At 42.1% G+C, this 26,198-nt stretch overlaps 1 long non-coding RNA gene across 2 annotated transcripts; it reads right to left on the reverse strand.

The window, feature by feature from the left end:
• Positions 1-3,702: 3,702 nt before the first annotated feature.
• LOC123348678 lies at positions 3,703-25,811 on the reverse strand. Of its 2 annotated transcripts, none has more exons than XR_006573239.1 (3): positions 25,686-25,811; positions 11,399-11,570; positions 3,703-3,756 (listed from the first exon to the last, which is right to left on the reverse strand). It is a non-coding gene; the product is annotated as an uncharacterized LOC123348678 (long non-coding RNA). The 2 variants fall into 2 exon arrangements; XR_006573238.1 differs by lacking the exon at positions 3,703-3,756 and adding an exon at positions 8,373-8,883.
• Positions 25,812-26,198: the final 387 nt, after the last annotated feature.

Below are 26,198 nucleotides of genomic sequence, written 5' to 3' on the forward strand. Positions count from 1 at the left end.
TGATAATAGCTTATTTTAATTAATTAGTCTCTTAGAGTTGGTATGGCAACTTCCACCTTTTCATGTTCTGTATGTATATATATCTTGTGATAGACCCAGGCCGGTTGGGAACAGCAGAGTAGTAGAAGGGAGATATACTGGCCACTGGATAAGCAGTTTTCTGTTCCCTGAGTGACCAGAGCAGGGGCTGCTCCAGGCTAATGAGAACACCTGACTCCAATTAACCTTTTAAGAGTCAGGTGAGCCTGTTAAGCACCTGACTCTAATTAAGGCCCCTCTGATGCTATAAAAGGGCTCACTCCAGTCAGGCTAAAGGAAGCCAGGGAGCCAGAGGAGAGGAATTGTGTGCAAGGAACTGGGAGCAAGAGGTGTGCAAGAAGCTGAGAGTGAGTAGGCACACTGCTGGAGGACTGAGAAGTACAAGCGTTATCAGACATCAGGAGGAAGGTCTGGAGGTGAGGGCAAAGAAAGTGTTGGGAGGAGGTCAGGGGGAAGTAGCCCAGGGAGTTGTAGTTGTTGTGCAACTGTACCAGGAGGCATTCTAGACAGCTGCAATCCACAGGGCCCTGGGCTGGAACCCGGAGTAGAGGGCGGGCCTGGTTTCCCACCCCCCACAAAAAACCTCCCAACTCCTGATCAAACACAGGAGGAAGTGACCTGGACTGTGGCTTCTACCAGAGGGGAAGGTCTCTAGGCTGTTTCCTGACCCACAGAGTGAATCTATGAGATGAGCAACTCCACCAATAATTGCAGGACCCACCAAGATAGAGGAGGAACTTTGTCACAGTCTCCTTACTATATGTTCCATTCTATGCATCTGAAGAAGTGGGCTGTAGCCCACGAAAGCTTATGCTCAAATAAATTTGTTAGTCTCTAAGGTGCCACAAGTACTCCTGTTCTTTTTGCAGGTACAGACTAACATGGCTGCTACTCTGAAATCTGGGTTCCATGAGATTTGAAGAAAGTAGCTGAAGTACCTCAGGAGATGCTGCTGGGAATGGACATATTCCCAGGAGATCATGAATGGCAGGGGTCTTTTTAGCTGCTTGTGAAAAAACCCTAAGAACTGAAGTTCTAAAGGGGAGAGGAAACTCCACTTTGGTTTAGGAAAGAAAATTGGGCTCAGGGAGCAGGGACTAGGGATGAGGGAAGGAGAAGGATCTAGTTATGTTAGGAAGACAGGAGGAAGGGACAAGAATGGGAAATGGAGAAAGGGGAAGAAGCAAAACCTTCTTCAGGTAAACTTTGGTTAAACACCTAAATTATTTGGAGATTTATCCCAAAATTGAACATTTGGAAGATTTCTCACCCGTAGGGCTATGTCTACACTGCGCACCTTACTACGGCACGGCTATGCTGCTGCAGTCATGCCATTGTAAGGTGCGTGGTGTAGCCGCTCTTTGTCGCCATGCGAGAGCTCTCCCGGAGACCAAATAAAACCACCCCGGGCTTAGAGATGCTAACTTCATCGCTGGGAGCGTGTCTTCTGTCAATGAAGCGCTGTCCGCACCAGTGCTTTTCGTTGTTAAAACTTTTGTTTATGGGCATGTTTTTTTTCGCACTCCTGAGCAACAAAAGTTTTAACGAAAGTGCAGTGTAGACATGGCCTGGTATTTAAAGCAAAGATGTGTGTCTCCTTTTTATATCACTTTTTAAGAAGTTTGTGACTACTAGAACTGTCTGGACTTTGATCTATTGATTCCATTTTGCATTGTGTGATGGAGCACTTCCTGGGAGAAGAACTTGGGGTTATTTTTAATTGGGATGTTAGGGGAGAAAAATACTCCAGTAAAACCAGAGGATGGAAAGATAGTGTTATAGTTGAAAGAATCGGGAGACCCCGCTTCTACCACAGCCTTCCTTTGTGATGTGTGCAAGACACTTAACTTGACTGTGGAATGGGGATGAGAATATTTTCCTCCATTGCAGGGAGATGCCTGTGATGATGAGGGTTAATTCCTCAATGCTTGTAAATATTGAGGACCATAGATGAAAGCTGCTGTATAGATTGTATGTTCTTCTGGGCAGGGACCATATTTTTCTGCTTATTGCAAAGCACCTAGCACACTTTTGGGCTTTTTAAATTAATAGCTATTCCAGGTTCCATCAGTTGGGTCAGACCATGCCAACAAAATGGGGACATGAGCCCTGATTCTGCACAATGCTCCATGTAGACCGTTTCCACACAAAGCAGTTTGCAGCATTGGGGCCATCGTCATTTAGAAAAAGGTGGAGAGGAGCTTTGCTGAAACCCACAGAGTCTATAATTTAGTTATTTTTGGTGTATCCTGGGTCTCTTTTAAAGCCTAAATCCTGCAGAATCTGTACTAATCTGGGAAGATGCATGTAAGAGTTTGTAACTGTAACTATATAAAGGGGGAATGCCCAAAACAAATGTGATTTTTTTTTCACAATCCCATGTGGAAAAATTCTGCAGTTCCTTAGCCAACTGTAGTTTATATGAATTGGGAACAGTTGGACCAAAACCTGCATGATTTTTTTTTCTCTGACCGAGGGATACAGGAGGAAATGCTTTCTCCCCAATGCAATTTTTTAAACATAAACATGGATTCTCTTCCTCAAACGGCTCTCTGCATAATTTCCAATTCATAACAACTCTCTGATTTCTTATCCCTGTGGGATTAAAAGGGGATGAAGACTGGCTCCACCTTTTGATGCATATGTATCAGCCCTGGAAGTAAGGAGGGGATAAGAGATCAGAATTTCAACCTGCCTCTGAATAAGCCTTTAACTAGGGGCATGTGAGACTGGAAGGCTACTTATTGTGGAGTTCCCTGGGAGTTTTCACTCCCCTGTGAAATCTGATGTCTGGATCCACCCTCCAGAGCCTTGTTTGGATTCAGTGGCTATGAAGGTGACAGATCAAAGGGAGTCGCATCTCTCAGGAGAGTCCCCTCCTAACTTCTGTACTTTTAAGCATGCAAGTGACCGAGGATGTGATGATGCTGGTGATTGGTGGGGACAGCAAGGAGCAGATCTCTGAAGTGTTTTGTGGCTGAGCAAGACTTTACCTTTGTTTGGTGCTTTTTTCCCCCTTTTTTGAACTGCTTGTCTAATGGCTAAACTGCTCCAAGGACCAGCCCCGTAGCACTTATCAGGAGAGCTGGGAAAGGTAAGTTTGGAATGGAAAAAAGGGAAATCGTTAACTTTGTGACGGCAAAACGTAGGCAGCTGTGGTGGGGTGTGCGCGCGCCTGCGTGGGTGCGGGAAGGATGGTTGTCTGATAAAGGTGAAGGGATGCTTAGACATAAGCAGGTGCACAAAGGGCTGAAAGCAGCTCTATAAAAGCGGCTAGTCCTGCCTTTCAAGCACTCACAGCACCAACACAAAGCACTCACTATAAGGAGCCCGGGAAAGCTGGTGACCATGGAAACAGGGTTTTGAAATGGCTACAAGCAAGAAACTTTACCTCATTGCTGTGGAAATGTAACTGGTTACTGGGGTTACTAACGGGCCCAGTTGGGGGTGGAGAGTCTCCGAAGCCTTTGGGAAAGTTTCAGATTTACATGGCTAGTTTCTCAAATCTAGCAATTGCTCCTGGTGAGCAAAGCAGCCCACAGGGGCTATTTTGTTTTATCAGTTAACGGTCAGATCCTTTGACCTCCAGCTCAGAAAAAAACTCTACTTTTCAGTTGGCTAATTAGGAAACAGTCAATGATTTATTGAGCGGGATTACTGGCTCTTCTGTCCACTGGATGCTTCCATCGTAGATGATAATGATTAACAACCAGGCCCCTAAAAGAATGAAGAGTAATGAAAGAGGTGTTAGCAGGCTCCTTGGTATTTTAATATTCCATCTGCTTACAGTGCCTCCATTAAGCTGCTTTAGAATAATTTAAGCTTGACACGGTGGAACTAACTAGCCTTCATCTTCCAAATCCTATGCCCAAAATCCTTGCAAATCAGCCAGCGGTGTTCAGTGTTCGGAACAGAGTGTAAATCTGGCTTTCAGTGAGGTGGGTATAATTCAAATCCCCAGTGATAACTCTGCTTGCACCTCAGGAGATGTCAAGGTGTCTGCTAGTGAATGAGAAGAGGGAGGCTGCTCTATTCACAGTCACTCAGGGCACACTTTCGCTTGAAGTATTCTTGTGACTCTCCTGTGTGTAGACAAGCCCTTAGAAACATTTTAGGCATCTCATTTTGCTTTTGAGGTTGCTTGAAACATGAAGAATTTAAAATAAACCCTGGACTTCTTTCTGATCAAACACTACCTGTCAGTACCAGTACTTCCCACTTTTCTCCTGTCTTTTGATTTTTGTTTTTTAAGACAGAGAAGAGACATTTTATTTAAATGCGGCCAAAGGTTAATCTTGATTTCCTATTTGTTTAAGCCTGGGGTGGGGTAGTCAACATTTGTGTTTACAAAAGGTATTTTTCTGCAGGGATTTAACAACTGAATTGCATTTGCAATGTCTGCTCTTAAGCCACCAGCCACCCTTTCAAACAGCTCTGCTGAGGTCAGAGTTGGCACTGCCAGCCTTCCACAGAAGCAGGAGGCCATTCATTCTGCCCCTGGTTGTCACTGCGCAATCTTAACTTTTTTAACAATTAAAAAATGAAATCCTCCTTTATACAAAAGAAGCTAGTATGTCCCAAAGCAAGAGAGTCTTTGCCATCTTTTACTAACGAACAAGATTTCCTTCGAAAGTAACTAATCTCTCCCTATTGCTACCAAAAGTGACACAGTTGCCAATATCTGGACACAATTAAACTTTTCTCACCAACTTTGTGATTATTTTTTTTAATGGACAGTTACTAAACCCAGATACTAGATGAGCTCTGTACTGCATTCTTAGGCCCTACATTGTTATTTATTTGTATTAAGGTTGTGTCCAGAGGCCCCAAACGAGATTGCATTGTGCCATTCTCCCATTGTGCTAGGTGCTGTTATAACACACAGTGAGAGACAGTCCCTGTTCCAGGGAGCTGACAGCTCAGACAAGACAGGCAATGGGTAGATGAACAGGCAGAGAAAGATGGCGTGACTTGCCCAAGTCATACAGCAGGCCAATTGAAGAGCCAGGAATAGAAGCCGGATCTCTTGGCTCTTGACTGTTATCCACAGGACCATGCTGCCCCCATGTTATCATTACAATCAGTTTATGATCTAGCTCTTGCTCAGTTCATTCACTTTTGACATTGTTGGACAACTGGAAGGATGAAGGCATCTGGTACTTTGCTGTTCCGTGACATAAAGGTGTGATTTAGGCCCACAGCATTGGGTCTAGTGCATTGCACATGCTTTTTTCGACGCACAGTAGCACAGCTGTATATATTGTTCTGTCAAGACTATTTGGTTTTTCCCCAACAAAAACATTTCCCCCTGTCAATGAAGAATTATTTATTTACCATCAGATGAGTCACGGGAACTGATCTCATTCCCATTGAAATAAATGGGTGTTCCCGCAAACATTTCAAATCATGGAAGGGTTTGTCTTATTTCAGCATGCAGATTGGAAAACCAGAAAATACAGGACATGCACGTACACACACGCACACACTCATGGTAGAGTCAGTGACCCAGGATCCATACAGGCTTCTGCCATCAAATAATCAGGTACCGGCTCATTGGGGATCCATTATGGTGATGAAAAATGGCTTCAACATTCCCTTATGGTTGGGGGGAGGGGCGAAAAATTGGGAAGCATTGACTGGGGCATGTCTAGGGAAAGTGTTGGATCTGCTGATTCAGCATATTTTTGATCAGCCTTCCTAGGAGCTCAATTATAATATAAAGTTTTTCTTCTCCAACTGAAACCCTGACTGAGGGAGAAGCAGCTGCAAAACTGCCTGTCTTCCCTCATGCTGAACCTCACCCACAGCATAGAAGGCCAGGCTGGCAAAGGGATTGCATAATATACATCTCCCTGTGCCAGCTGGGGTGAGCTGTTAAGTGTTTTGTCAGGTGGCAGAAAAATCTGAACATTGTAGGCTACTTGTGCAGAACGGGAGGTTTGATAAGAAGTAAAATTGTGATTTCTTGTGCATAGAGATAAATGAGTTACCCCAGAAATCAATGACTATGAGCTAGGGTGAGCTGCCATTTATACAATGGATGCTAGAAAAGCGCCAATGGATTTCAGGGGTACAAAATGTTCAGAACAGAGGGTGGAGCCCATGTAGTTCTATGGTCCCATAAATGTCTAGGATAGGAAGCTCAACAAGTTTATTCAAAGATTAATAAAACCTCCCCCACCCCAAGCAGAACAACTAAATACTTAAAACAGTCTAATAGGCTTTGAATTCAAGAAGCCATGAGGCTGCAAAATGATTGTTGTGGGTTCTCAAATCTCTGTTTAAAACAGTTGATTGTCTCCCTTTGGGCTTCCCAGCACACTTCTTGCTGTCTTTAGCATGGCTGAGTGGTGCCCAGAACAAGCTCTCTTGAGCTTCTCAGCCCGCTTCGAGGAGCCTTAGGAGGGACCCTTTCCAGCTATTTGTGTATTTATTTGTATACATATTTCTATGGTGCCCATCACAGCAGTATCTAGGCTTCTTTCCATAACTGTATCAGCCACACTTCATATTAAGCTTCTGTTAATGGATGTTAAACCTTCAGGTAATATTTATTATACATGGTTATAAGCCCATCAATAGAAAGTGTTAGACATCATTATAAACCATGGTTGTAAACAATGTGTTGGGCTCTATTACAATCGATTCACCATTTATTAAACATCTACTAATAATTTATTAATCCTTTATCAATGAAACCTTAATATCAAGGGCGATCAGTGTATCAGAATATTAATTCCTTTGAGAGAGAGAGAGAACAAAAATCTCCTCCACCAATTAAAGCTGCTTATTTAGGAAGAATCAAATCTAGCTGGTTAGGGGGAGTTCAGAAACAAGCATTAGTGCAGTGTGGCCATTGGCTCAGTCAGAGAGAGAGAGAGTCAGTTTTCTGGCGTGACAAATACTTAATTAGGGTGGGATAGACGCCAGAGTTAGTAGTTTTAAAAATAAATATGAAAGCAAACACAGGAATTCCTTGAAGCAAACCAGTGTTTTCCGTTGCAGTTCACTGCAGATAGATTGACTTGGCAGGCCCGTTGTGGAGGTTACAGTAGCTGGCATGGCTGATGCGTCATTCCAACTATCACTTTTTGGACGTTTTGCTTGTGCCTAATGCTATCTCACCTCAGTGAATGTGCTGTTCCCCATCTATGGCATTAAAGAGAATTCAAAATCAACCCAAAGTGTTTTAAAATAGAGCTGGGTCTTGCAGTGCATTTTTTGCTTCCTGTTTATTAGATTGTAAACTCCATGGTTTAGGGTCAGTGTCTTGAACAGTGTCTGACTTGGTGCTTACCAAATCATCATCATCCTTTTTACAGTGACTATGAGGGGTAATTCTTCAGAACTGCAGACATGTGCATGTATCAATGTGCTGCAATGTGTGTTTAAGTGACCAGTTAGCTGGGATAACTAGTTACATAGTTATGTACAAAGATCTAAATTGTTTGTGCAATTACAGCAAACCTGTGCATGCAATTTGGCAACCAGTTACTAACTTTACATAAGCATTCTTGGTAACTAAGAATTTGGCACATGATTGCATGCACATTTTTGCTCCTGAAGTGAGAAGATATGACTGTTAAAATGATCACTAAAGCTGATCAGGGAACTTTTCAACAAAACATTTTGTTTAATATAGATTTGTCTAAACCTTTTATTATGAAAAGTTTCAATTGGTTTTGACACACTTTTTTTTTCTTTTACTATAATTTTTTTGGGGAAAAAGGGATTTGAAACATTTTGTTTGGCTACTTTCTAAATTTAAAAAATCCAGTCCTGTGGTTCAAAATGACTTTTTGTTTTGACTTTTAAATTAATTTATATTTAAAAGGCTGGATTGAAAAAAAAATCTCTTGATGTTTTTTAGCTGAGTTTCAGGTTGAATAATTGCTGAAATGAAAAAACATTTTTTTTTACATATTTATTAGGTCTCTCTTGTAAGTCAGATTACAAGAGAGAGTCTCAGTGATACTAACTCTGGTTGACAGATAGCACAGGGATGAGTGCAGCATAAAAGCCTAGATGAAAGCAGGGCTTATTAATTCATAAGCTTTTCTACAGTGTTCAGCACTGTAATATCTGAGGACCCAACATTAATGAATTCATCTTCACAACACCCTTGTGAGGTACTAAAGTTTTATTCCCATTTTACCCATGGATAACTGGAGCACAGAGTGATTAAGTGATTAGTCAAAAATTTCACAAGAAATTGAGACTAGAACCTAGATCTTCTGATTCTTCATCCAGGGCCTGCAGCATAGGGTCATCCATCTTCTGTAAGATTCTACAATGAGTGTTTACAGAAACCCGTAAAATAGTCTATCATTAGAATGTTTCATTGATGGCTGCTGATTCTAATTTGTTTACTGTTGTTTTAGTGGTAGATCATTCTGCAGCTTTTGATAGAGGATGATATTAGTATCTGTAGAAGAGTGAGTTGGTCTGTCTGGTACAATATTTATATTGGCTTCATTCATACTTTATTAGTCAGCACAACTATTTAGAATTTTAACATGCTGCAGTTTATCATTCCTGTAGTTTGCATTATAGATAGATATGAGCCTGAGCCAAAAAGTTCCAATCTAGAGCCCAAAGATTGCTAGGGTTCTGGCTACAATAGTCCACACCAAAACTATGAAGAGGTAGAGGCCATGGGGACGTTTGAATATAGATCCACATTTCCCCAAGATTTGGGGATGTTCATATGTAGGATTTTGGTTCAGGCCCCCCTGTAATTATAATCCAGCTTTGGTGACGGCAGCTCTTTGGAAGGCAAGGCGGAATGGGGATGGGAAGTCTTAACTTCATGGTCTGTTTAAAAAAGGCGCTTTAATTGGTATCCTGTCAAAAATACAGAGGTGCGGAAGTTTAAAAACTATGAGGTGATAAACATTTAGCATAAATACAGCAATCAAATGGAACAAAAAGAGAAACACTAATATGTAAATAACTGTAGCCTCTCACTAGCAACTTCTTGATATAGAGCTTCTTCTAAGAGCACTCCCCAAGAAGGGATCATGACCCCTTTTACTGGACCCTGGGATTCCCCAAGATGCATCTATACTAGAAGGAGCAAACAGTCTTCTCCACTCCTACGCAATCAGTCCCAGATATACAGGACAGAACTTTCCTTCAGGAGCAACCTTAGGGCAAGAGTCTTTCCAGGAGAAACTCCCAAATCTCTTCATAAACTGCTACACTACAATGACTCTGTCCCACCACTCAAGCTTTTTCAGCCAGTTTTATCACTTGTCTGGTTAAATATTTTAATAGTTCTTTTTGGAAATGGGATGGGGAGTGATACAATGGAATGTGTTGTTGTATCCAGGAATAATAGTGAGGGTTGTGGGGTCCTTATTTCCAAAAGGTTGTGGATCAGAAACAAAAACAAGTAACATAGATGCTCCTAATGTCAGGACCAGATGATGTCTCTTTCTTGAAGTGTCCTTGCATGAGAATCTGGCAGTTGAGAGTACCACTTGGCTTTATCTCATGGCCCTTTTGGTTTCATCCAAGCTAGTCATCCAGTAACATTTTAATAATTAAATGGACCCCATCTCTGATTCATTCTGAGCTCAGTGTAATGTTGTTGTTATTTCCTTAATAAGTTGAGTCTTTCCCTCCTCTCTTATGCTACTTGTCCATAGCTCTGTGTATATGACACTCAAATCTGTATTCCTTTCATTGTTTCAGTCCGTTCCCTACTTTTTTATGAGCCTCAACCTCCTCAACGTCTAGCTCCTTCATAAGTTCCTTCTGTTCAATATATTCAGTGCCTCCTAATGGGTAAGAATATCAACCTTAGTTCAAACATCAGCATTACCATTTCATTCTTCTATACCAATTCCATAATCAGGACTTTGCAGAGGCTAAAGAAATAGTGATACTATCCAAAGCTATGCCCACAAACTAAATCCCAACCATTTGAAATAACCTAATGAGATGTCACTCAGACTAGATTACAGAGCTTTTTATTAGAATTAATATTCCTCTTTCTTGCATGCAGTGACCTCAGCTGACCTTTGTTACTCTTTATTGCATTCTTTGTTTTGCAGTGAAATAGTTAATAATGCTACATTTAAATGATTGAAAATAAGCTTTAGAGTTAACACATTATTTAGATGAACAGGGAAGTTCACACCTCTCAGGGTTGTTTTAGGCTGTCTGCAGACTCAAGCAGACATCAGTGCAAAACATTTCTTTACAAACAAAATAGCTACAGACTTCTTATTTTATTTTAACAAAAGTTTAGTTTCTGGAATACAAGATAGATGTGTTCTCCCCTATTCCCCTCCCCTGAAAAGCACCAGCTTGCTCTGCCTCCACAAACTGGTCTTATTCAACCTGTGTCAGCTTGACTCCCTGCATTCCATATCATCCATATCGGAACATGCATTCACCTATTTCATGCCTTCACCTCTTTTCATCTTGACTGCTCTAATATCCCTTTGTGATCTCACTATAAAATACTCTGTGTCATTTTGTCCAAAATGAGCTAGCTTATCTCATTACACATGCTCAGAAAAATGGGTACTGACCAACCCCATTCTCAAATCTTCAGCGGGTTCCTCTGCATTTGAGAATACTACTTTCTCGGGGTTTTTTTCCACTGTATTACATTCAGATTAGCAATTAGAACTGTCTTTTACAACCTTTGGAATACAGCCAGGTGATTCCTCTCCTTTCACATGCTGATTTTGGACACAAGTCATTGCTTTCATTATTATCCCTAATCTAGCATTCCATAACAGTTTGTCTCATGAGCTTCTGCTATTCAGAAACCTCATATTATACAAAATGCAACTCCTATTTCAGGATTCTCATAGGTACGAAAATGGCCTAGCATGTATTATGCTTCTTGTCATGATATTACACTAGCTACAAGTGAAAATATTGATTTGTTTTGAAATTCTCCCTGGGGAACAAGGGATTTCCCCCTGTTTATGACACATTTCTATTTTCATCTTCAACATTTTTTACAGGCATTAACTAATTCAGCTGGATTCTGATCTCTTTTACATCAATGCATGTCCAGAATATTTCCACCAAAGTCAAAGGAGTTGCAAAGGATATACACCAGTGTAAATGAGAGAAGAATCTGGCCTGTAACAGCTAAGCTAGTGGTGTTAGGTTTAGAATTAACTTCCCTCCTATTCAGTTCTGTTCTATTTAGGTTTTAATGCCCAGCACAATCATCCTAGAGCGTGGTAGCACACGCACACACAACTTACATTATTTAAACAAGCAAATGGAATGCACCACTTTGAATATGAATTTGAATTGCTGGAAAATAGTTGAAAATAGGAATCACCAAATATACTGAATGTCCATATTAAGATACTTATAATTCTGTTACCGTGGAATACCCCAGATTTTGTTTAACTACATCAAACATTACTGGTATGGTTCCAACTCTCGTCTTTCGATCCAATTCACTACATGAATGCAATTCTTTGGACTTCAGTGGAATTTCATCGGCTGATACTGCTGGCGAAGTTGGCCTGTGAGTTTTGGGAAACGGATCAGCTCTAAACCAGAACACAACATAATCCTTGTTACTCCATATCCAGTTTAAGACTTATGTCATGTGACTTGTATGATTGTGATCATCCAGTGTGTGAAAGGTGGGGGAGAAATCAGGAGGCTGTAGCAACCACTTACTCCTGTATGCTGTATATTGGACAACGCATATTTATTTTACCAAATAACATAAATATCAGGCATATCCAGCCATCCAAAAAATCCATGTCTGACATTTGTGCTATTGAATATTCGGCTACCCGTCTCTTGGTTAATCCTCATAGCTCTAACCTGTCCAGCCCATAAACAGGCAGCATTGGAATCACTCCAGGGCACTCCCAATCCCATGGTCTCTTGGGCGGGGGAGGGGAAGATCATCTTTCCCTTTAGTTCTCCTCCCTGGCCTCAGAGGCAGAATTAAAGGACTCTCAGTCTCAAGGGGTAGGAGGGAGAAAAAAGAAAATGTTTTGTCCTGCTGTCCCCCTCCCCAGGCAGAAGGGGAATGATGAGTCCTCCCACTGCTCTGAGTCTTGTGAAGTGGGGAGTGAAAATTTCTGAAACTGCAAAGCTGGCCAGGGAAGCAAATTAGCGCAGCTTCCACTCTGATCTCCCCTTTCCACATCCACCATAGGCCTCAGCACTCAGGCCTCTACTTTCAGCCATCTTCTGGGTGCATGTGACTTTTTACCCCCCCCCCCCTTTCATCCCCCTATAGGGCATGGGTTTGGGGGAGAGACCATCTGGCTCCCTCCCCTCTCCATGACCTTTTGGAGATCAACTGGTTACACCTACTACATCCTGCCCACCCCAATCCAGAATAATATCCCCCCCTGAAAAGATGGCATCAGAAATCAGTGGCACATGGAAGTGAAGAGGGTGCCAAGGTCTCGCAAACTAGCAGGACTTCTGCTTGTAGCTTTTACAATTATTGTGGCTGGAGGCGGAAAGCAGCGCCCGCCCCTGCGGTTTGTATGGCTGAACTCCTGCAAATGCTTTCTCTAGTGCAGCCCCTGAAAACTATTTTCATTAATTATTACAGCACAAGTGCTGGAAAATTGCCCAGTCCAACTATTTTCCTAGTCCCATATGCATTCAACAAGAAGGGGAGGGAGAGGAACAGTTAGTCACATTGTGTTAGTATTTAATTGGTTAGTTAAGTGCTGTCTATTTGGAATAGAAAAGAACCTACGTTAAATAATTCTGTATTGCGAGGGAAATGGCCTTTTTTTATTTTAAAGAAACATTTTAATGTTTGAAAAGGGAAACCATTCTAAATAACAGATGCAAAAGGTGACAGTAATTTGTTCATATTAACGCAAAACACCACTAAGATTGTACAGAAGGAGGTTGTAGGTAATTAGCAGACTAAATACAATGAGTACGACAGCTCCCTGGAACTGGCATTTCCCCTTTGAATGTAACTCACCATAGACCTGAGAAGTCAGCATGGTGTAGTGGTTATGACAGGGGAAGGAGTAGACAGGGATGTGAGTTCTCGTCTTGACTCTGCCACTGATTCACTGGCAGGAACCTCTCATATTCCATACTCAGTCAGAACTCCTGCTTAAGGCAACTTTGAAGTCAGACACAGTTTTGCCTGTGGGAGGACTGCATGAATAGATGGTGTGTGGCATTTGCTTGGCTGCACTTCAGCTTCCCATCAGTAAAATGGGGATAATATCCACCTTTGCAAAATGCTTAGAGAACCTTAGATTAAAGGCACTACACATGTGCAAAGTAGTTATACTTAGGGTATGTCTACAGTACGGGATTATTCCGATTTTACATAAACCAGTTTTGTAAAACAGTTTGTATAAAGTCGAGTGCACGTGGCCACACTAAGCACATTAATTTGGCGGTGTGCGTCCATGTACCGAGGCTAGCGTCGATTTCCGGAGCGTTGCACTGTGGGTAGCTATCCCGTAGCTATCCCATAGTTCCCGCAGTCTCCCCTGCCCATTGGAATTCTGGGTTGAGATCCCAGTGCAAAAACAGTGTCGCAGGTGATTCTGGGTAAATGTCGTCACTCAATCCTTCCTCCGGGAAAGCAACAGCAGACAATCATTTCGCGCCATTTTTCCCTGGATTGCCCTGGCAGATGCCATAGCATAGCAATCATGGAGCCCGTTTTGCCTTTTGTCACTGTCACCGTATGTGTACTGGATGCTGCTGACAGACACGGTACAGCACTGCTACACAGCAGCATTCATTTGCCTTTGCAAGATAGCAGAGACGGTTACCAGTCATATTGCACCGTCTGCCATTGTAAATTGGTGATGAGATGACGGTTATCTGTCGTTCTGTACTGTCTGCTGCTATCATGGGTGCTCCTGGCTGGCCTCGCTGAGGTCGGCCGGGGGCGCATAGGCAAAAATGGGAATGACTCCCTGGGTCATTCCCTTCCTATGTTTTGTCTAAAAATAGAGTCAGTCCAGCCTAGAATATGGGGCAAGTGTACTAGAGAACCAGAGAGCACAGCCGCTCCGTGTCAGAGCCCCAGAGATCCCGCAGAAATGATGAGCTGCATGCCATTCTAGGGGGTGCCCCTGCAACAACCCTACCCATTGCTTCCCTCCTCCCCCAACCCTCCTGGGCTACCGTGGCAGTGTCCCCCCATTTGTGTGATGATGAAGTAATAAAGAATGCAGGAATAAGAAACAGACTTTTTAGTGAGATAAAATGAGGGGGAGGAAGCCTCCAGCTGCTATGATAGTCCAGGCAGGACATTAAAGGGTGGGGGGAGAGGAGACCAGCCTTCTACTGCTATGATAGTCCAGGCAGTACAGGATCTTTTATTTAGACATGACGGGGGGGGGGGCTGATAGAGCTCAGCCCCCAGTTGCTATGATGAGGACGGTTACCAGCCGTTCTGCACCATCTGCTGTGAATGACCAGGAGTCATTCCTATTTTTACCGAGGCGCCCCCGGCCGACCTCACCGAGGCCAGCCAGGAGCACTCACAGGATGATGACGAGGATGGATACCAGTCCTTTTGTACCGTACAGTCTGCCACCAGGGAGGGGAGGGGAGAGGATGCTGCTGTTTAGCACTGCAGCACCCTGTCTACCAGTAGCATGCAGTAGACATAGGGTGATATTGAAAAAAGGCGAGAAACGATTTTTTCCCTTTTCTTTTGGGGGGGGGGGGGAAGGGTGTAAATTGACGACATATACCCTGAAACACCCGGGAAAATGTTTTTGACCCTTCAGGCATTTGGAGCCCAGCCAAGAATGCAAATGCTTTTCGGAGACTGCGGGGACTGTGGGATAGCTGGAGTCCTCAGTACCCCCTCCCTCCCTCCATGAGCGTCCATTTGATTCTTTGGCTTTCCGTTATGCTTCTCACGCAGCACTGTGCTGAGTCCCTGCTGTGGCCTCTGTCTATCATAGCCTGGAGATTTTTTTCAAATGCTTTGTCACTTCATCTTCTGTAACGGAGCTCTGATAGAACAGATTTGTCTCCCCATACAGCGATCAGCTCCAGTATCTCCCATCCGGTCCATGCTGGAGCTCTTTTTGGATTTGGGACTGCATCGCCACCCGTGCTGATCAGAGCTCCACGCTGGGCAAACAGGAAATGAAATTCAAAAGTTCGCGGGGCTTTTCCTGTCTACCTGGCCAGTGCATCCGAGTTCAGATTGCTTTCCAGAGCGGTCACAATGGTGCACTGTGGGATACCGCCCGGAGGCCAATACCGTCGATTTGCGGCCACACTAACCCTAATCCAACATGGCAATACCGATTTCAGCGCTACTCCTCTCGTCGGGGAGGAATACAGAAACTGGTTTAAAGAGCCCTTTATATCAATATAAAGGGCTTCATTGTGTGGACTGGTGCAGGGTTAAATCGGTTTAACGCTGCTAAATTCGGTTTAAATGTGTAGTGTAGACCAGGCCTGTGTAACAAAGGCGACCTTGCGCTTGATTCTCCACTCACTTAAGGACTTGATCTAAGTCTCATTCAAGTCAATGGGAGTGTAGACAAGGCCTAGAAAACGGATGTAGAGAGGACAGGCTGACAGGGAAATGCTCGGGGGGAATGACTTGGAGTAGTTTTTGTAATAGTTACCTACCCCTGCGCACAAATCCACAGGTGTCAAAAGTCATGAAAATCACAGTTCAGATAATGCTGCCAAAGCTGCAGCTGCATGGGGCCCCAGGTCATCTGCTCCCCTGAGACCTATTGAAATGCTAGTGTAGTGCCTGCTGCTCATGCTTCAGGGTCATGTAGTGTGGAGTACAAGCTGCTCCACGCCGACTCACAGCTTTGGAGTAGTGCTAATGACTTGACCTCCTTAGGGGAACATGGTCTCTCTTCACTTTAATGCCTGAATTGAGTTTATTGCAAGTTCTCCCCTCGTCCTGTTGAACAGGAAACCTTCCTTCATTATTTCCCTAGCTCCCTCCACAGCCACACTCTCCAGCTCTGGGCACTTTCCTACTGCCACCCCCCCATCTCCCCCCTCTACCTTAGCTGGCCTGGCAGAGCAGTTTCAGTGAGAAATAGTGATACGATCCAAAGCTGTCCCCACAAACTAAACCCCAACCATCTGAAATAACCTAATGAGATGTCACTCAGACTAGATTACAGACATCTTTATTAGAATTAATATTCCTCTTTTTTGCGTGCAGTGACCTCAGCTGCCCTTTGTTACTCTTTATTACATTCTTTGTTTTGCAGTGAAATAGTTAATAATGCTACATCTAAATGATTAAAAATAAGCTTTAGAGCAGCAGGGAGCCCAATCAATGACTTCATAGTTGGACTCAGATTTGCTCAAACCTGCCCTGCACAGAAATCTTGACTCCTGTGCCAAAATTAGTCTTTATGGCTGCAGGTGTACCAGCTGAATAACCTGGTGTGTGACTGGGTGTACATACACTTTTCTTTTTTGAAATACATTTTATTAGATTTTCTTGATAAATGATAAAATTAATGTTAGGGGTGCCATATTCAGTGCTGATTCCACTAAGATCACGAGTACACATTCAAACAGAATTAAAACATCTCTCAAGCATGCACTTTAAAGTAATAAACATACCAGGGGTGACCAGGGTCCCAGTGGGGAGCCAGTTATGGTCACTCAATTAGGGTGAACTGCAAAGAATGGGGCAGACAATCCCCACAAAACAGGTGGATATTCCAATACTTAGATTTACCAAACCAGCATAGAACAGCTTCTTTATTACCTTACTGGTTACTCAGCAATCCAAACAACACAGTTCTCTTAAAACGATCCAGCCTCAGGCCTCTATCCAGGTACCCACGTCAAATATGAAGAAAATTTATGTAAATCTTATTTCTTCATATAAAAGAAAATGTTCTACTAATCCCAAAGGATCAGACACATTGCCTCCCAGGTTATTGAATATTCCAGATCTTACCCAAATACACGCTACAGCCCATTCTTATTAACTAAACTAAACTTTATTAACTAAACTAGGTTAAAAGAGCAATATACATACAGACATGAGTTCAATTCATTTAGGTGCAGATTCATAGCAGAGATGGTGAGCTTTGTCATTGCAAAGAGTTCTTTTAGAAATAGTTCATAGGTTATAGTCCAATGTCCAGATATCATATTCAGGGTGTACCTGCATAACTGGGATCTCAAGCTTCCCCTGATGAAGCCTAAACAGATCTGAGATGACAGAATCACGACTTAAGGATCTTTTATACAATTTCATGTCCAAGTTGGGATTTCCTCGGGGAACAAAAGGGAGATATCCCATGTTTACAATTCATTTAAATGCTAGGATGTTCTTTTGATCTCTGAACTATCAGAATACAGCATAGACAGGGACTATTGATTACATTACTCATACATATGTAAATACACAAAAACACAAACATTATCTCCCCACATGTCTTTTGAGGGTTATTTATTTTGCAGGATGTTTAACTCTTTCTAGCCTTGCGTCACACAAGGATTATCCCTCTAGTCTAGGTTTTTATACTAGGTTAATCACCACAGTATCTGAGTGTGTTTGCAACAAGATGTTTTTTTTAAACAACCTATACACAGAAACTCCCCTCTTCTTCTTATCTAGTCACTGAAACATTGGCTTTTGTTTTGCATCCTTAAAGCCACTGTGTGCTGCACTAGGGCTCTGGGGTTCTGCTATGAAATAAGAGCTTTGTTTCTGTGTGATAGAACCTGTATTTCAATACCAATTGCCAAATTCTGGCTCTATGACAGGGTTTTGTAGAGACTGTGTCTACAAAAAGCTTTCTGACCAGGCTACCATTCGGCTTGTTCAAAATGCAACACCTTTCCAATATCTTATCATAGAGAAAGGTCTTAACTGTAGTCCTAGATCTGTGAACCCTTTTTAAATTGTGTGGAAGGTTGGCTCCAGATCAGGCTATAGATTTTACAAGGTAGGCCTCTCTCTACATTGTGCACATAAGTCCAGATCGAGCCCTGAGACACACAATTCTTCTTCCATTCGATGGTATTTGAATGTAAAATTTGACCCTTAATTTTTTTTCTTCCACTTGCCTGATTTTCTGAATTTGGATGTAAAACATGTGATACAAAAGTCAACTGCTGCTTTTCTGACATTTCTAGTGGGGTCCCGCAGGGGTTGTTTCTTGTTCCAATGCTATTTAGTATTTTTATCAACAATCTATGTACTGATATAAAATCCTTGCTGGTAAAGTTTGCTGTTGACACAAAGAGTGGTGGAAGAGTAAATAACGAGGAGGAAAAGCTACTCTGGCAGAGTGATCTGAATTGTCTGGTTAGATGTTCACAACCAAACAAAATGCATTTTAATGTAGCCAAATGAAAGGCAATACACCTGGGAACAAAGCATGCAGGTTATACTTACAGGCGGGGAGACTGTCTTGGAAAGCAGTGACTAAAAGAAAGATTTATGGGTCATTTTAGATAACCCCCTCAGCATGGGCTCTCAATTAAATGCCGTGACAAAAAGGCTAATGAAATCCTTAGATGTATAGAAAGGGGAATACCAACTAGAACTAGGGAAGCAATCTTGACTTGTACTCAGCATTGGTCAAAAGGCAGCTTTTGGCAACAAAACAGTGGAGGTGTACACACTGCAGTGCCACTTTTGGTGACAAAACTCTTCAGTTTCAGCCACAAAATGAAACCATCTCGACGAGAGGCATAAAGCTTTTTGCAGCAAATTAAAGTGATAAAGTGTCAGTGTAGACCCTGCTGTTTGTTATATTGCGAGAAATGGCTTCCCCCAGTATCCCACAATGCATTCTGCCATGACCGTTCTGCTCACTGTTTTAAACTCAGCTGCCCTGCAGGCATGCGCCCCTCTCCTTTCAAAGCTCCCTGAAGTTCTGACAGCTCAGCCTGCTGCTCTGCTGCTCAACTCTGGCAGGAAAGAGCAGATCATTAACGTGGAATGCTGCTGTCTCTGGAACACAGAATCAGGCCTATTGTAAAGAGCGCTTCATGTGATCCACAGCTTATCTGTTTTTGTCCTCTCTCTGCCTGCTTAGTGTTCAAGTCAAATTTTAGCAAGATGTGTGTCTCTTAGCCAGACTTCCTTTTCATGTTACAGAGCTCTGTTCTGCCAAAGGACAACCCTGAATTTAAGGAGGCAGATTGTTCTCTAGAAGAGCTGGGTCAACTGAGAACACCCCCTGGTGATGAATGGGCAATTTGCCACTTTTCAGAGCCTCCAGTACTGCAGATGGATGTGTAGAGGAGACCTTTCCCTCCATTGTCCCTCTATCCTTCCTGTTAAAAGCTCGGCACTTCTAAGTGCTCTAAAATCCTCATGCTTGCAGATTCTCTTGAAATTTGCTATGGTTTGTGGGATAGCAGAGTAGGGTTAGTGACCCACATTTGGTATCATTCGATCCAGGAGTTCCAGAGATATAAGGCCTGAAAAATAGCTGTTTTTCAAAATGTTTCTCAGTGGGTTTTGTTTGCACAGATTTAGAAATTAAATTATTGAGGTGATGTGGGTCAAAATGGTCTCAGTCAGTGTTTACTCAAGGTAGCACATGGCAAGCACTAAGTCTTGGGAGGACCCATGTTGTGAATAGTATTTAAAAACACATTGACATTGCTTGCTTAGATGTGCAATCTGGAAGGCTCATAGTGATCACGGATGACATCCAGGGACAAAAACAAACCCATGAAAGGGTTTCTTTGCAGCTACTTTATGCTTGCCTGGGTAGTCCAAGGGAATGTACCAATGCCATTGCCCCGATGAACACCCTGCCACTGATGTTTCTAGTCTGAACTTTGTACACCTGTGCAATAAAGATTTAATAGCCCATGTTGCTTGCTACAAGTTATCTCTGTTATATTATAACATGTTTTTATTTTATAGGGAGGTTTACTGTGAACACAGCAGAATAGTCAGCAGCTGGTCTAACCAAAATTTTTGTTGTATTGAGTGGGGAGGAGCTCTAGGACTTTGAGTGGGGGGAGGCAGGATAGGGTGACAGGGACAGCGAGAGGGGTTCCAGCTGGTATGGGGTTGGGCAATGAGGATGGATGGTAGGCAAGCTTTGGACTGGTTGTTGGAGAAATTTTACTAGATCCTGGGGAATGGGGCGGGCCAGTGGCTATTTCCTCATCTTGGGCAAGATTAATGTGGTGTTTCCAAGTAGTGTGAAGGTTTGAAACTGACAGGGCTGATACCTTGACTTTTGAGGGAAAAGAAATATGTGTGGCCATATGTGTGGAGTCTGGGAATTCCTGGATTATGAAGTTGCAGAAGTTTTCAGGAGAGCAAGAAGTATATCTGGACATGGGGATTGCTGACTACAAGCTGATTTGTCTCAATATGCGAACTGCAGGACACAATATATAGAACTGCCTGAATGGCTACTAACTCTTGCCAATAACATCTCGCTTCCTGTTTTAAAAAATAACTAGGAAATTCAATGGCAAAAAATATGTTTATGCAGAATTAAAGTTGGTTGGTGGTATGTTATCCCCTTGCAGAACGCTGAGTTGAGCAAAACTCAGACATCTGAAAATTTGGAAATGCACAGTTAAGGTTGCCCATTGCAATCTTAATTCCTCCTTCTTTCTGCAGTGCCCCAGTACACCCTGTTAACACTCAGACCTTACTCTGCCAACCCTACAGTTACTGAAATGTACAAATACTTCACCTCCTTTTACAGCCCATTTACTCTCACCCACAGGATTCCATCTAAAACCTATTAAAGGACAAAAAGGAGGGAAAAAAATTAAAGGTTGCTCCTGTTACCTTCCCTCTGCTACCTTCAAGCAATGTCTCCATAGCACATAGTGGCATTGGCCCATGGCACTGTAAGATTCAGGAAGTTCTAGATCCTGGCACGCACACACACACTTTGTCAACTCCCCCAAAAGAATATCACATGTGTGCAATTTAAGAAACCCTTCACAGCCTTTTACAACTCCACTTACTCACAGGATACCATCTCAACCTACACTTTCACTTTACCATGATTAAAGCATTAGCATTCTCTCATATTCCACTTCACTGCAGACAACAGCCTTGGTAATAAGAGCCCTATCCTCTGCTACTGACATAATCTATACCATACTGCATAGAAATGATGCATCCTGGAGGTATACATGCACCTCTTACCTTTCTCCTCATATCACAATCACAGGCCTGTCACACTCCTCAAAGTAACCCACACATCTCACAAACACAACTCTACCAAGCCTCCACCATTCAGTACAACTACACCTGACACTGACCATACTCACTTTGCCTGGAGGGCATGCAGAGAATAAATGCCTAGGCAAGACTGTTCTCATATCCCAGCTTGCTACTGACAATACCCTTTGTGATAAAACCCCGTCCCCTGCTAATTATGATACACCTCTGCCTCGATATAACGCTGTCCTTGGGAGCCAAAAAATCTTACCGTATTATAGCTGAAACTGTGTTATATTGAACTTGTTTTGATCCACCAGAGTGCGCAGCCCCACTTCCCCCACCCCGGAGCACTGCTTTACCGCGTTATATCCAAATTCGTGTTATATCGGGTGGCGTTATATCGAGGTAGCAGTGTATATAATGTACACACTTCTGCACTGAAATCCTGATCCTGAAGGTACACAAGCAACTCTTCCCTTTGCTCATACACATGAGAGGATGCAAATCATAGATCTCCTGTCACAATCACAGCTCTGTCACACACCTCAGAATAATCCACACATGTCCTCATATCATAAACACACCTTTACTAAGCAGGCCCAACTACTACCTCCGCCATTTAGTGTAGGTACACCTAATACACTGATTTCACCTGGAGTGAGTGCAAATAATTCCCATTGGCCACTGCTAGCTCCAGGGCTACAGAGGGAAGGTGGTGTGGGCAATCTTGTTTTTTTCCATTTTGTCCTTTAATAGTGTTAGATGGAATCCTGTGGGTGAGAGTGAATGGGTTGTAAAAGAAGATGAAGAGCTTGTACATTTCAGCAATTGTGTGGGTGGCAACAGAGTAACGGTATGTGTGCTAAGGGGGCATATTGGGGCATTGCTGAAAGACGACAGAGTTAAGGTTGCACAGGCAACCTTAATTGTACATTTTTAGGTTTTCAGAAGTTTGCATTTTGCTCAACTCACCATTCTGCCAGGGGAATGACATACCACCAAGAAACCTTAACTCTGTATGAAAGTAGATTTTTGCCACTGAATTAAAACATGGTCTTATTATTTGTTGTAATGAGATTTACTGTATTTACCCAATACCAGGAATCAGCTGCACCAGATATAGAAGTACAACAGTTGGCCTGATATGGTTCATTATATGAAAAGTCATTCTTGTAACTGTACACTCGGTAGTGACCTATACTAGCTGAATCTTAAGCATATGAAGAGTTAATTCCTCAGCAGAAGGGCTGCTTCCCCTGCTCTGCACTAGGGAGGGAATGCATCTGAATATGTTAATTGGACAAGCTAGAAGGTCCAAGGATAAATGGAAGAGCTGAAAATGTAACTGGTGATAATTGAAGGCTAATGATCATTAATGGGCAATTGGACACCAGATGTTCTATGCCACATAGAAACTGAAAGAGAGACTGGAGAAACAGTAGAGTTTTTATTTCCATTCAGAGAATTGGTAAGAAATGCAGCTCTCTGTGCTTGTAGTAACCCTAAACTGAATATACTTTGTGTGGTGTATAATTTTCAAAGTGGCTGTGTTAGGTTTGCGGAAATTCTTTTGTTTCCATCCTTCTGGCCATTTAATTTGCCTGTATATCATTTCTCTGACTGTAGCTCTTTAAACTGTTGCTAATTAAAATTTAAAAATCCAGTTGCAGGGCTAGCATTGAATCAGAATGCCTTTCCCCTTTTATGTTGTTTAGTAATTTGCACTATTCAGCGGTAAAGAATATATCCATGTTCAATGGCAGAAACACTAGTTTCCCTCCCCACCCCACTATGATAAGACTCTGTAAATGATATGGATTTCCCAAGTAGCAGTTTCTATATATGGCTATAATCCCTATCTGCATTGCCCAGATGAAGCCTAAAATTTTGTGTAAATTCCATTGTATAATAGAGAACTATCAAGCTGTCTCATTTAGGAACAAGAAAAGGACATTTGGCACCTACAGGCCTCTCTTCTACCTTCCTCTCCCCTTCCTGTGATCTGTCTTTTTAGCCATATTTTTCATCCCCTTCTTCTCCAGAATGAAACCTCCACGTTTTCACACATTCATGCTTTGGCTCAACTCCTTCCTTCAAACTATTTGTCCTGCATATTGGTTCCCATCTATGGCATGTGTTTCCTAATTTTTCTTTGGTCTAGTTTATCCTCCTGTTTTTTTTTACTATGTTAGGAACCCTATTTTAGCTCCTGCCTACACAATTTGAAACAGAGTAAAGTTGAGAATGTTTTAAGCTACATAGGCATCACTTTAGCTCAGTCAATGTGGATGGGGTCAAATGATGTTTTAAAGAAACCTGTGTTCTTGCTGGCTGGAGTACAATTCTTAAACACTGGTCTGATATTGTTTGACCCAGCCCTGTTAGAAACTGGTCTAAATGGGACAATGTTGTAGAAATAGTCTTTAGATATACTTAAATGTCTATTGTAAACAGGGCCTTCTTCTAGTCTTGAGGAGAGAAACTGTCAAAAGTGGTGATGGTAAGGTGCTACCTGCACACTCTGTAGTGCTGGATGCTTTTAAATAATCTTTCTCTCCTGCTTGCCTCCAGTATTAATCTAAGAGCTACTGATTTCTTACCAAAAAAAATTGTAAAGATTAGAGAAATATTTTTCCATTTACTAATGATGAGCTGTTTGGAGGAAAAATTCTTTCATGGACAACTTTTCAATCTTGGTGCTATGTTAAAATTAAATTCTAAGTAGAATGAAAGCTGGAAGGCTTTCTGTGGCAGTCCCAAGGTCACTTCTGCAACATTGCAAATACTGATTAGTAGCATTTGTTTCACAGTAAGACACACAGTTGGTACTTTCAGAACATGACCTGTTGACTTTGTTAAATATTTGCTGTGGTGCACAGGGACATGCCAGAAGCAATAAGAATAACTCTTGCTAAGCTATTTTTGTCTTAGAAATGTAGCTGTTTAAATGAATATACAGTGGAAGGTTGAAGGGCCAGGGTCTGTCATTGTCCCCACAGGAAATCAAGTATGAGTGCTGTGCTCCTTGATTCCCAGACAGTGCAACATGTGACAGTTTGATACTGTAGATATTTGTTCTTCAGAACCTCTTGCAAAAATTCTTTGTTTTAATAAAAACTCTTATTAAATATGAAAACTGTATAGAAACCATAAAATTCTGGTAAATTGAATAGGTTTCTAAAATTGGATTAAGCCTTATACTGGCGACATCCAAAACTTGGACATCATGGTTATTAACAGTTACCCAGAGCTTTCTCATTCTCTATTTATAAGAAAGTCAAAGTCAGTCTGATCCAAAACAAGAGAAATTCCTATTGTTAAACTTGAAGTAACATCTTAAATTAACTAGTGCATGTAGGAAATAGACCCAATTTGTTAGTCATCACTTTTGCGAGGAAGGGAAGACCTGCACCTGCTGGAGATAATGTTCTAAATTACTACACCAAGCTCATTTCTAATTAATGCAATTAAAAACCATTTATACAGATTTCTGGCATGCTCTGCAAAATGGGTGCATCTTTTCTTCTTTAGCACAGTTAATAGTCATGAAGGGCTCATTCTTGCACTCTTTACCCAGGAAAAACTCCCATTTATGTCAGTTGATGTGTTGCATGAATAATTGGCTTTCCACAATAGTATTTGGTGACTTTGTGACAAGCTACTGAATTTACCAGAAGATCATAGAATTATAGTACTGGAAGGGACCTTGAGGTCATCTAGTTTAGTCCCCTTATTATCTAGACAGTCACTGACAGGTGTTTGTCTAACCTGCTCTTTAAATCTCCAATGATGGAAATTCTACAACCTCCCTGGGCAATTTATTCCAGTGCTTAACCACCCTGACAATTAGGAATTTTTTGATAATGTCCAACTCCGGTCAAGGCTGAATCCCCACTCTGGCACTTTGAGTGCAGAAGGTGGAGGCCCACAAGGAATCTAAAAATTAATACTGGCCACTCCAGGCTTGTATTAAACTCCCAAGGTTACAGCTTTTCTCTGACCTTGGATGGGTAGATGCTGCCACCACCCAAGTGCAAAATCTCTTTGAGAACCCAGGAGGGCGCACTTGGGAATTCCTTCTTGTGGTGTACCCTCAAGCCCTTTCACCCCCACTACTCCTCCGGGGAAGAGCTGAGAAAGAAAAAAACAAAGGAAATCAGCTGTTGCCACCAGCGAATAAAACAAAACAAAACATGTGCACAAACCTCTGTGTCTTAAGACACAGAACTCCAATTCTGTTATTTAAAAAAGATAAATGTTATTTAAAAAGAGAGAAAGAAAATACATCTGAAAGCTCAGGCTATCGCTAGATTTTAAAAGAGCAAATACAAGAATTAAGCATCAAGAATAGCTTTCTTGAGGTTCAGCTTAAAGGTTATAAGCAAAACAAAAGCACCCGGGGTTAGCACAGAGGAATCCACAAGCCATAAAGAAATAAAAGATAAACCTAACTGCGACATTTCCTGATCTACTTACATATCTGGGGTTTCAAATTAGTTTTTCTAGGTATCATACAGATGATTTTTCATACTTGGCCCAAAGCTGCTCACAGCATCACTGCTCTGTCCCCCTCTTCCTAGGAGAACAACAGACAAAGGGGAAGTTTTTTCTCAATTTTTAACAGTTCTAGGCTTCTCATTGGCTTTTTTGATCTGGTGCCCACTCACTTCCTTTTACGTATGCATAGCAGTGAGACTTTTAACCCTTTACAGGTAAAGCAAGTAGAGGACAGCCACTAAGAGGGATTTTATAGCTAACTGGCTGGCTGGGTGTCCATAAAAGGGAACAACCCCGGCCCCCCTTCATTTATCACACCTCTCTTGCTACAATTTAAGCCCATTGCTTCTTGTCTTATCCTCAGAGATTAAGGAGAATAATTTTTCTTCCTCTTCCTTGTAATAATCTTTTATGTATTTGACAACTATGTCCCCTCTCAGTCTTCTCTTCTCCCGACTAAACAAACCCAGTTTTTTCAATCTTCCCTCATAGGTCATGTTTTCTAGACCTTTAATCATTTTTGTTGCTCTTCGCTGGACTTTCTCCA

The sequence above is a fragment of the Mauremys mutica genome, chromosome 1 (assembly GCF_020497125.1).
Source record: "Mauremys mutica isolate MM-2020 ecotype Southern chromosome 1, ASM2049712v1, whole genome shotgun sequence".
Lineage (NCBI taxonomy): Eukaryota > Metazoa > Chordata > Testudines > Geoemydidae > Mauremys > Mauremys mutica.